The sequence below is a fragment of the Cebus imitator genome, unplaced genomic scaffold (assembly GCF_001604975.1).
Source record: "Cebus imitator isolate Cc_AM_T3 unplaced genomic scaffold, Cebus_imitator-1.0 Scaffold0, whole genome shotgun sequence".
Lineage (NCBI taxonomy): Eukaryota > Metazoa > Chordata > Mammalia > Primates > Cebidae > Cebus > Cebus imitator.
In genome coordinates this window covers 6,255,946-6,268,003 of record NW_016107315.1, presented here as the reverse complement: position 1 = coordinate 6,268,003, position 12,058 = coordinate 6,255,946, and the positions used below count along the sequence as shown (strand labels likewise).

The 12,058-nt window shown below is 43.8% G+C and overlaps 1 protein-coding gene across 42 annotated transcripts in view; it reads right to left on the bottom strand.

The window, feature by feature from the left end:
* Window positions 1-12,058, bottom strand: part of MAP4 (microtubule associated protein 4) — a 227,820-nt gene that overhangs the window by 30,053 nt on the left and 185,709 nt on the right. The gene's annotated exons all lie outside the window — the stretch shown is intronic.

Here is a 12,058-nt window from a genome sequence, read left to right as displayed (position 1 = left end):
CTGCTTCAACCTCCTGAGTAGCTGGGATTACACGCACATGCCACCAGGCCCAGCTAATGTTTTGTATTTTTAGCAGAGACAGGGTTTCACCATGTTGACCAGGATGGTCTCGATCTCTTGACCTCGGGATCCACCCGCCTCGGCCTCCCAAAGTGCTGGGATTACAGGCTTGAGCCACCGCGCCCGGCTATAAATATTTTTCAATAAGCTCAGCATTTTTCAGTAAACAACATGAATATTTCATAAAGTCACATTGTTTATGATTCAGGCATACAGTAACTCAACCTGTACAAGTAAATGTAACTGTGCATAAGCAGAAACTGCTGTCTCTCTGTTCAGGCAACTTCTTTTTTGTTGTTTGAGACTTGATTTTGGTCTACCCCCCAGGCTGAAGTGCAGTGGCACAATCTTGGCTCACTGTAGTCTCATCCTCTTGGGCTCAAGTGATCCTCCCACCTCAGCCTCCCAAGTAGTTGGGACTATAGGCATGTGCCACTACCCTCAACTTTTTTGTATTTTGCCAAGTTGCCCAGGCTGGTCTCAAACTCCTGGCCTCAAGTAATCTGCCTGCCAAGGCCTCACAAAGTTTTGAGATTATAGGCATGAGCCACCAAGCCTGGCTATCAGGCAATTCTAGAGACTACCACTCACATATCCCCAGAGTTTCACAAAAGAATATCTGAAGTGGAACTCATTAATTCCTTCACTGAATTGTACTCTTTTGTTGGGTCGTTCTATTATCTATACTACCACTGGCTAGGAAAACCAGACTCACATCACAGCATGACCTTCAATTCCTCTTTCTCACACACCTTCCACATTCCAGTTTCACTTTCAGTTATCTTCACCTGTTACATTTCCCCTCTCATGTCCTCAGTGTTTCATCTGCCATTACCTGAATCAAATTTTCCTAACAGGATTGTCTGCCTTCAACTCTTTGTCTTCCAGTTCATCATACTTACTGTGAACAAGTAAGTCTTCTAAAGCTGACCTGGAGCTACTTTATCTGCTGTCATAGACATCACCATAGTTTTCACAACATGGTAGTAAGGTTTAAACTTTTCAGTGGGGCATTTGAAGCTTGGCAAGATTGGATTCCAAACAACTTTCTAGAATTTTCTCCCATCATTTCTTGCCACATATGTAAAGGTGGCTTTGGACTATTCCTTAACCCACACTCTCTCCTCTAGAGAAACCTCAAGGTGAATGAAGCAGGTGGGTCTAAATGGCTCAAATTGGTTAAGAAGGCTATGGGACCCAGTATACAGCTGACTGAACCAAGCTGAGCCAGTAAGAGATAATTACTCGCTCACTGTCAGTATAGACGAAGACATGGAAATGTCAGTCATGTGACATTGGAACCCTGACATATATGGTGGTAACAAAGCTGGCCACAGAGTTCAAATCATGGTAACTCAATGTCATTCTGTCCTGAGCAGAAAGAGTCACAGGGAAGCAAAAAGAGATGACAGAGGAAATACAGATTACCGAAGGGAAGAAAATAGAGCACATGTGCAGGGAAAAGCAGAGGTCCCAAGAGAGATATACACAATGGTGGCAGCCTGGCACCATTTCCTGTGGCTGGATGCCCTGCAAATCCTCCATTGTTCTCTTAACTAACATGAGCTGCCTAGGCTTCATACCTTTGCTTATGAGTTCCTTTGTCTAGAAGGCTTTCCCTCGGCATTGTTTGGCATCCTAGGGTTCCAAAGCCCACTTCAAATGTTTCCATGATTCACAGCCCTCTCACTGCCCCCCAGCCCTCCAACTGGATCGTAAGTTGCTTAAGGATAAGGAAAATTTCCAGTGTCTAGACAGTGAATGCAAATAGTAGGCATGTTAAATGAAACAATCTTCAAATAAAAGTTTTATCTACATAGTGGTTAGCAGAATCAGCATTTAAACATTTATCAGGTGAATGCATCAGTGGATTTGTCAGTCATCTGAAATTTTTTTCTATTGGCACAAACTTCTGTTAGTGTGAATTAGAAAGAACTTGTTCTGAAAGAAAGTCTTCACTCATGATCACCTAGAAGGTATGTGGTACTGCACAAAGCACCTGGGAATCAAGAAAAAGATGACAGAGTCCTGTCCAGGAGGAGCTTACAATTCTGCCACAGCTAGAAGGAAGCAACAGCACAGGACACCTGAATGCTTGCGATCCTGGTGTCATAAGAAATCAAAGAGGAACTGTGAAGCTTCTCTGCCCATCTCCATAAAAAAAACAAAACCCGAAAACACCTGTATGTCTTCTACTTACCACTCCCCTAGAAAATATCATTTCTTTACTCTGCCCTTGTATGGAAAGAAAATTTCAAAAAGTAGGCCGGGTACGGTGGCTCAAGCCTGTAATCCCAGCACTTTGGGAGGCCGAGGCGGGTGGATTACGAGGTCAAGAGATCGAGACCATCCTGGTCAACATGGTGAAACCCCGTCTCTACTAAAAATACAAAAAATTAGCTGGGCATGGTGGCATGTGCCTGTAATCCCAGCTACTCAGGAGGCTGAGGCAGGAGAACTGCCTGAACCCAGGAGGCGGAGGTTGCGGTGAGCCGAGATCGCGCCATTGCACTCCAGCCTGGGTAACAAGAGCGAAACTCCGTCTCAAAAAAAGAGAAAACTTCAAAAAGCAAAAAACAACGAAAATATCATTTCTTTCAAAGAAAAAAATTTCATTAAAATGTACTGCAAGTAATAAATATTAGAGAAAACAGGTCCCAGGAAATAAGATTTTTTTTTTTTAAACAAGCAAAACACATGTTTTAAATTCCCATTTACAAGCTTGTGAATTATGGCCCTTTGTGCTCAAACCGCACTCGGAGAAAAACAAGCTTTTTTAGACCACCACAATAAGAGCTGTGGGGGGATGGGGGACGGGGCCAGGAAGAAAGACACAGAAGGCAGTCACAAACACCCCCGACACTCAGCTGTTTTATTAGGTTGCAAGTCTCTCCTCCTCTCCCCCCTTTCTGTTTCTTCTCTTTCTCCCTACAAATCCTCCCAAAAACACATATAAAAAAGAGAAAAATAGCAGCAAGATTGGGTCAAACATGAAGAACACAGAAAGAATATTAAATAGCTAGCTCTAAAGGGCTCTTTTTCAGCTTGAACAAAAGTAAAACGTTCTTAAAAGCAAAATAGAAAACAGAGCTTCCACCCAGGCCGTGCAACTTAATGAGAGGAGGTTAGTGCTGATAAACCCATTGTGAATCTATACAAAGTGACAGATTTTCAAGCAAGGAAATCAATCAGTTGCCATTGGAAGATTTAGAGCTCAGGAATCAACTGGTTCAAACCAACTAGGGGCTGAGGGCTGGGCAGACGGTGGATGGGTTGGACAGGGTGACACGAGGTCAAGAAAGGGGCTCTAGTTTTTATGCCCACCATTCTCTGACCCCATTCCACCCCCAACCCACATATTCAATTCACACTATGTGTCATGCTAGCAAGACATTCGCCTTGACCCTGTCAGATTCACTTTGTTCTCTTTTCTGCCTCACTCCCAGCAAGCTTCCAACACAAGGGAATTAAGCTTTCCCCAGGCAGTCACAGAACCCAGCTGTAAAAAGCTGCTTAGTGCTCCTGCCGGTAATCTGTCACTTTGGTTCCTTCCTTGCTGTCTGCTTGATCCCAATGGAGGCAAAATTTAGAAACATACCATCACGTGGGGGCTCTTCACACAGGAACGTTGGAGTGCTCTGGGTTGCAGTGACCTCAATTTCTTTCTTCCCTGCCAGAGCTGTCTGTCCTGGCTGTTTCTCTCCTTGCTGGCAGACCTGGGAGCAGGAATCAATTCTAGTTTCACTAATATCTTCCTGCCCTTTTTCCTTGCTGCTCCCTTCAGGAATCTGTTCCAGTTTACTATGGAGATACAATCCAGCAGTGCTGAGTTCCTTCTTGCCAGAGTTGCTGCTGCTGTTGCCGAAGTGGGCCAGTTCTTCTCTCTTCTTGGCCACTGGGTCCTTGCAGATGAAAGGAGGTATCTCTTTAGTTGACAAGCTGGGCAGTTTCTCAGGGCTCAATGTGTAGCTAGCTGTCTGTTCCTCACCCACAGTCATGGAACGCTTCATGACAGGAGCTCCCAGTTTCCCAGGCATAGGACTAGGCATTGGGCTACTGGAGGGAGGCAGGAGCCCAGAAGGCTCTTCTCGGGCAGGGAGTTCAGGGTACTTATCTGCAAGGTTGACAGCTGGGGGAACTGAGAGGTGAGAACATTCAGACAGGGCCCTGCGCACTGCCTTTTTCTGCTGGGGGGCTTGGTTGAGCACAGCCTCCTCCTCGGTAGAGCTCAATTTCTCCAACTCCTGATCATGGTCTCTGATGTGAGAGCCTGCATTCAAATGTTCCTGGGTGAACTCCACCATAGTGATTGGTGGAATGGTGGTGGGTGAGTGCTCAATAATAGGGGCTGGGTGGGCTAGAGACACCAGGAGTGGGGACTCACATTTCAGCTGCTCCGAGTTATCATTTACCACCCCAATCACTGGGCAGCCAGGGGTGATGCTTTTCTCCATCTCTCCTGGAGTTGCTTCCCTTGAGCCCAGAGGGCCTTGAGCCAAACGATGAAAGTTGGGGTTCCAAACACTGGTTTCCTGCTCCTTAACATATCTGGTAGGGATGTCAGCAGCCCCAGGGAAATCCAAATCCGACTGGCTCTTGGTTTCTAGTCCATTCTTCCCTGCCACTTTCCCTTGAACTGGAATGGTTTTGTTTTTGTCTGGCCCCTCTATGAGTCCCAAATGGAACGCGGAGGTCTTCTGGTATACCGAGTTCCCCTCCAAGGGATGGCAGGTCTCTGAAATCACATACCTGCTCTCAAGGTGACCGGAGGCTGCTTGATAGTCCTTGTCCTGCACTTCAATGCTGAGCTCTTTGTCTAGCTTCCCCTCAAAAAAGCAGAGCTTATTCTGCTCCAGGAAGCTGGCATTCTTCACAAGCCCATCTTTCGGCTGCCCGTCCATGCTGACATTCAGCCCGATTTCATTCAGTTTGCCCTCTGTCCTCTGCCATTCGAATCCAGTATGACTGATTTCTTTTGGAGAGTCCATTCGGCACTCTGCAGGCTTGCCCCTACTGAGCTGACCGTACGCGGCAGTGAGAGAGACTGCCTGCTTGTCTGAGAGCGACATCGTCTCTTCCACTGCTCTCCCCGCTTTCGCTCCTGGAGCTCTAATACCACCTACGATCACACAGAGCTTGCAGTGACATCACACCAATTCCCCAGTATTCAAGAAAAAAATCATCTTTCCCTCAATCCCCGTCTCTCCTCATGCAGTTGGGTGTTAAATGTACTTACAAATGTGAAAGAAAGAAAAGAAGAATGAATGAAAGAGAAAGGAAGGAACCTGCTGCTTTCTGCAACAACGAAATGCTACTGTTAATCTGAGAATGTAATTTCCTGTTAACTAGCACTCTGTTTAGATCTGCAATTTAAAACACAGTATGGTGCCAATCCAAGCACTGAGGATAGTAATTATTTTGGCTTTCACTGATATAGATACATGTATACCCACACACTCACTTATCTGATACCATGCCCACCCTTCCACATTCACCCACTCAGAAAACTGTTTTAAAAATAAGCAAGATTCATTTGCCAATCCCCAGCAATAACCCCCGAAGAACAATGAATCCAGGAAACTGCTCAAAATTGGACTTAAACATATCCCACACCTTAACATCGTATTAAAATTGCAGGCATTCATATTTCAAAGGAAGAGTGGGTTTGCTGTCATAGCAACTTATCAAATTCATTTGAAAACTGACTTGAGTGGGGTCCCCAAAACCCATTAGAGTTCCATCTGTAGCTCTGTACAATGGAAGAATTTAATAAAGGGTTCATTTAAAGACTTGAGTGACCAGGGCTTTGGGGATAGGTATTCTAATTATAAGACATTTGTGTGACAACATACCCCTGATGCATTTACACCTGTCCCTGCCCCCACTTGGTTCCTTGGATGAGCTCAGTTGCTCCCTCCACTACCAGCCCTGCTCTTTCCAACCTGATAATATTTTAGGTGTCATGTGAACACACTGGGGGTAGTTTATCTTTCTTTCACCTCCAGACTTAGGGACTCTAACAATTTGTAGCTTGGAGTATTCCCCACCCACCACAGCGTACTGCCATTTAACTCAGCAAGGTCCTTTGCTGCCCAGGGCTTTGAGCTCACAAATTGTATGTTCAAAGTGAAAGACCCAGAAAACAAAATTCTGGGGAAAAAAATTACACTGTAAGGATAGGCTATACTCTTACTTTGAACAAAGCTGATTTTTCTTGTCTAGCTGTAAGTCACCATCTTGCAGTAACATAGCAAATTGTGAAATATTCTATCAGCAATCCAAGGGAAGTCTTTTTCCAAGGTGAAGAAAAAATTTAGATTTTTTTTTTTTTTTAAGATCATTTGCATGACTTTCTACCCTTTTTGCCAAGTAAATAAATAAATAAGTAAATAAAACGCCATTTGCCATAAACTGCAATAATTTGATTACAGTTTTTAAATAATGCTTTTACAAAAAAGGGGCAAGTTAAGACTGTTCTTTGGTCTATAAAATGTAAAGAAATTACCAAGGTCCAGCAGAGAGAAGCTTGCTAAACTATAGCCTCTGTCCCCAAAAACTCGCCTTCTCTATTCATACCACTCAAGTTCCCTTGAGTGTAAGGATCAGCCGGGCCCAGTAGTTAACGCCTGTTATCCCAGCACTTTGGGAGGCCAAGGTGGGCGGATCACAAGGTCAGAAGATAGAGATCACCCTGGCTAACATGGTGAAACCTTGTCTCTACACAAAATACAAAAAAATTATCTGGGTGTGGTGGCTCGCGCCTGTAATCCCAGCTACTCGGGAGGATGAGGCAGGAGAATGGCTTGAACCTGGGAGGCAGAGGTCACAGTGAGCCGAGATCGCGTCAGTGCACTCCAGCCTGGGAGACAGAGTGAGACTCCATCTCAAAAAAAAAAAAAAAAAGAGTGCAAGGATCAACTTTAATACCTTTTGCATTACCTTCAGTACCTGATACAGGGCTACATTCATGATCATGAATGGCAATGTTGCAATGCTGAAAAAAAAATGTGAATTTCCACGTACCTCTGCCCTGAACATGAACTGAGCCTCATATACATTTCTTTCTCTTGATCTTGAGTTATTCAGTAGTAATACAAGACAAGGCACAATACAGGTTAATTGGCAAGAAACCTGGTTTCCATACTCTATGGCAAAGATCATGCTAAGGAAAAGGAAGTGAGGTATAACAAAATGAAGAATGCCAGGAGAATCATGACTCCAATTAGTAACAAGAAAAAATACAAGGCAAGATTGGGTACAGAAAGGCCTTAGTAATGGAACACAGTTGAATTCTTGCTTTCTTATCCTTTTTATTAATATAACTGAATAATATAATTAAGCATATATAATATGTGATGAAAATTATGAAAGTCTGGACGCCATGGCTCAGACCTGTAATCCCAGCACTTTGGGAGGCTGAGGTGGGCAGATCACTTGAGCCCAGGAGTTGGAGACCAGCCTTGGCAATATGGCAAAACCTTGTCTCTACAAAAAGTATGAAAAATTAGGTGGGCATGGTGGCACACAATTGTGGTCCCAGCTACTCGGAAGACTGAGGTGGGAAAATTGCCTGGGCCCAGTAAGCCAAGGCTGCAGTGGGCTGTGATCACATCACTGCACTCTAGCCTGGGTGAGAGGAAACCCTGCCCCATCCCCCCCCCCAAAAAAAAGGTCTAGGGATGGGGAAGATATTGTTGCAATGCAGTCCGAATATACCAGAGGAAAGTCTGGAAAATATCTTAGAAATCAGGTAAGCCTCAACAACCCCATTCTCTCAAAAACTAGTCACCTCACCTGAACCACATACATATATGCACCCTCAATTTACTGACACCTATCTTTGGGTTGTGGGGAAAAAATTAATTTGGCTTTGAGTCAGAAGGCCAGATTTTAAAATCTCTCTGTGTCACTTAATAGTTAAGAGTCTTAGAAATTCATTTAACTGCTCTTAGCTTCAGTTTCTTCCTCTATAAAAGGAGGGGAATCTTTAAGGTGCTCCCAGATTCACAGTTCTATGACTCTCATATCTGAAGTTGAAACAGGCATTCAAGGAATCAATCACAGGCCCGCTGCTATGTCCAACTCACAGTGTGATTTCAGCGTGGGGCTCCACTAGGCAGTATGTTCAGCAGCCTTTGTGTCTCATGTGAGGGTACTGCCTATTGGAAGAGGCATGACTGGTCATGGCAGATGTTGCAGCATGACTGAAGAACGTGGTAGTTGGCCCTCATATTCTGAAGAAGTGGAAAATACCAACGCAAAGAACAAACATAGAAACTGTTCCTTAGAGCCAATTATTTTTAGTTCTGGCCAGCCTACCCAGATTCACTTCATTGGATCCTCCTTGCCCAACAGCTAAGGCAATAACTAAAATTACAAGTGCCTGCTACCTTCAGATATCACATATCCTGCCTCAGTAATTCTATCCATAAACAGCAGACTGCAAAATGTGAACCAGCCAAAAGACCAAGAACAGAAACCAGGCACAAAGGAGTGCATATTCCAGACTACAGTTCATACTGTGTAGATCAGAAATGTGGTCAACCTGAAAGAATATAATGAGGTCAATATCTACCAACTGGGCTAAGCAGTGGCCTCATAGTTACAAGACTCAGGACACTAGATTTGAAAGAGGCAATCTGGGGAGGGGGGCGGTCAGGGTCAAGAAGTTCAAGCCCACAGAAGGGGTGAATACCCAAGACATCATGCCAGCCAGATGCTCAGGGGTCTGAGTACAACAAAACACATAGCTGTGAGGATTGAGGGAATATAAAAGCACTTGATAAAGTAGTTAAAACATAGAAATACATAATGTATCCACTGATGCTTGCTTTAAAAAAACAACCAAGAAACGATATGTATATATATGAAATAGGTTTTCCCATTTCCTACAGGGAATCTGATGTGTGGTAATAAAGCCTAAGTCCCTGGACTGGAGAACTGCTGCACTCTGATAAAGATAGGCCAAAACAAAACAAAACCAACCAACCATTACTACTTAAAAGAAACAACAGATGAACCGTAATTTCAATCACTAACAGATAAAAAGAAGAACTAAATTTCAAAATCTGGGGCACTGCCTAAGAAAAATGATAACCCATTTCCTGAATCCCTTTTAGGACTAGGGTCCATTCTATCTATAAACAGTGCTACAAGGACACTAAAGTATGTGTGACAGTATAGAGTCTGAATGCTGGAGTTTCCCTAACAGGCCCCTCATTTTACAGAGGAACAAAAGGGGGTCTAGAGGAAAAAAGTAGTTTGCCCATGATCAAATGGTAAAAACTTAATGGAAAAGCCATATAGAAGATGCTAGGTTTCTGACTGCCAGTTTTCCCAAACCACTGAGCAAAAATTAATCATAGTCACTAGATGATTCTCCTTTTCGATGTATCTCTCTCTCTCTCTCTCTCTCTCTCTTTTTTTTTTTTTTTTTTTTTGCTCAGGCTGAAGTGCAGTGGCATGATTTCGGCTCACTACAACCTCCACCTCCAGGGCTCAAGCAATTCTCCTGCCTTAGCCTCCCAAGTAGCTGGGATTATAGGCCTGTGCCACCAGTATTTTTAGTAGACACAAGGCTTCGCCATGTTGGCCAGGCTGGTCTCAAACTCCTGGCCTCAGGTAATCTGCCCACCTCAGCCTCCCAGAGAGCTGCAATCACAGATGTGAGCCACTGTACCCAGTCCAATGTATTTTTTGTGTGTGTGACCACTGAAGAAAAGTACTTTAATTTGGAATTGTAATTTAGTTTTTCTGTGTTCAATTCAAAACTCCCGAATTATTACACAGTATGCATACACACATGTGTATGTATGTGTGGTTGGGGAGCAAAAGGGAGTTTGAAATAAGGGAGAAAAAGAAGCAATGCACTTAGTTTCAGTGTTTACCTTATTATCTTAAGAATTATCTTGTTTTGGCCGGGCGCGGTGGCTCAAGCCTGTAATCCCAGCACTTTGGGAGGCCGAGGCGGGTGGATCACGAGGTTGAGAGATCGAGACCATCCTGGTCAACATGGTGAAACCCCGTCTCTACTAAAAATACAAAAAATCAGCTGGGCATGGTGGCGCGTGCCTGTAATCCCAGCTACTCCTCAGGAGGCTGAGGCAGGAGAATTGCCTGAACCCAGGAGGCGGAGGTTGCGGTGAGCCGAGATCGCGCCATTGCACTCCAGCCTGGGTAACATGAGTGAAACTCCGTCGCAAAAAAAAAAAAAGAATTATCTTGTTTTAATTATGCTAAGAGTGAGTAAGGTGTGGGTGACTTATTCCTTAGCAATCTTTACTTTCTAACTTCCAGTCTTAAAAGAACTTAGATTTATGTTAATATCTTTCTAGGGTGCCTTAGTACTATGAGTTTCCTTTCATGCCCCTTCTGAGTAGGAAGACAGATTTAGCCCCACTAAGAAAATGCAGAGAACCTGAGGCTTTTACAAAGGGGAGGGGACAGAGTAGCTTATACTTTGATTACACTATTGCTTTTGCAAGGAATACAAAAATATTAAATGAAGAACAATTAATGGCTTGTTGTACCCCAAATGAGGTGAATGTCACCTGGATGACAAATGATGGGGAAACCCTAGTATAGAATAATTAGTAAAACCCAAGGAAGGCTGGGCATAGTGGCCCACACCTGTAATACCAGCACTTTAGAAGGCTTAGGTGGGAGGATCACTTGAAGTCAAGGGTTCAAGACCAGCCTTGGCGACATAGCAGAACCCACATCCATACAAAAAAATGAAAATTTTTTTTTTTTTTTAGTCAGGTGTGGTGGTGCATGCCTGTAGTGCTAGCTACTTGGGAGACTGTGGAGGGAGGATCACTTAAGCCCAAGAGTCTGAGGCTGCAGTGAGATAATTATGATCATGCCACTGGACTCCAGCCTGAGTGACAGAGGCCTTGTCTAAAAAAAAAAAAAAAAAACCCAACAAAACATCCTGAGAATGGTCAGTTCAGTACTCCAGTCCAAATAAGAATTACAGACATAATCTCACTCAGGGATGCTGGTTTATTCAGAGGAAACAGCCACAGCAATAAACTCCAATCTCCTAGCCACTGCAAAATTTTATCAAGTTGGTGGATGAGGTAAATACATGAAGTATGAAAAGTGTGAGCCTGCCTAGGTAAAAAGAAACACATTAAAGAACCAGAAGACTTAAATTCTAGATTCACCTGCCATTGGGATTCCTCACCTCTAGGTTCTTCCTCCCAAGTAGCTGGGATTACAGGTGCCCACCACCACCACACCCAGCTAATATTTATATTTTTAGTAGAGATAGGGTTTCACTATGTTGGCCAGGCTGGTCTCGAACTCCTGACCTCAGATGATCCTCCTGCTTTGGCCTCCCTAAGTGCTGGCATTACAAGAGTGAACCACCGCAGCCAGCCTCCTGCCTCTAGGTTCTATTCCTGCTCATTCACCTCTGTAAAGTCTCTTTAACCTGCTCCTGAGTCCTTCATATTATCACAATATTCTATCCCTTTTTTGAATTTAGAAACTACACTGTAATCTTTTATTTATATGCCTTTCCTAGGAGCTTCTAGAAGGTAGGAATGTGAACTGTGCATTTGAGCCATGTGGGTGCCCTGCACAATGCTTGACTCACAGTAAGTAAGCTTTCAAAAAAGATCTGCTCAGTGAAAGGATGAGCAGATTCCTTTTATATTGTATCATTTGACCTGATCCGTCCCATCATTAAAGCTGTCTTCAACCCAGCCTAAGAGGTGGTGATCTGGAATGTCCTTTGAGCTAAAGATTGCGAAGTTCCATTCCATTCTGTCTGAGTCTGAAGAAGGTGCTTGGATTCCTATACATCTGGGCAGAAGGTGATTTCTAGGACTCCTGGCAAAGCCTGCAGGTCTCTGATCCCAGTAGATGTACTGGCAGATATTTCTGTTTTTGCCTTGTGCTAGGAGTTAGTATTTAACCTGTTCAGGAGCTTGGCTTTTATACATGACAGACAACTAGTTTCTCTACATTCTTTCTTTTTTTTTTTTTTTTT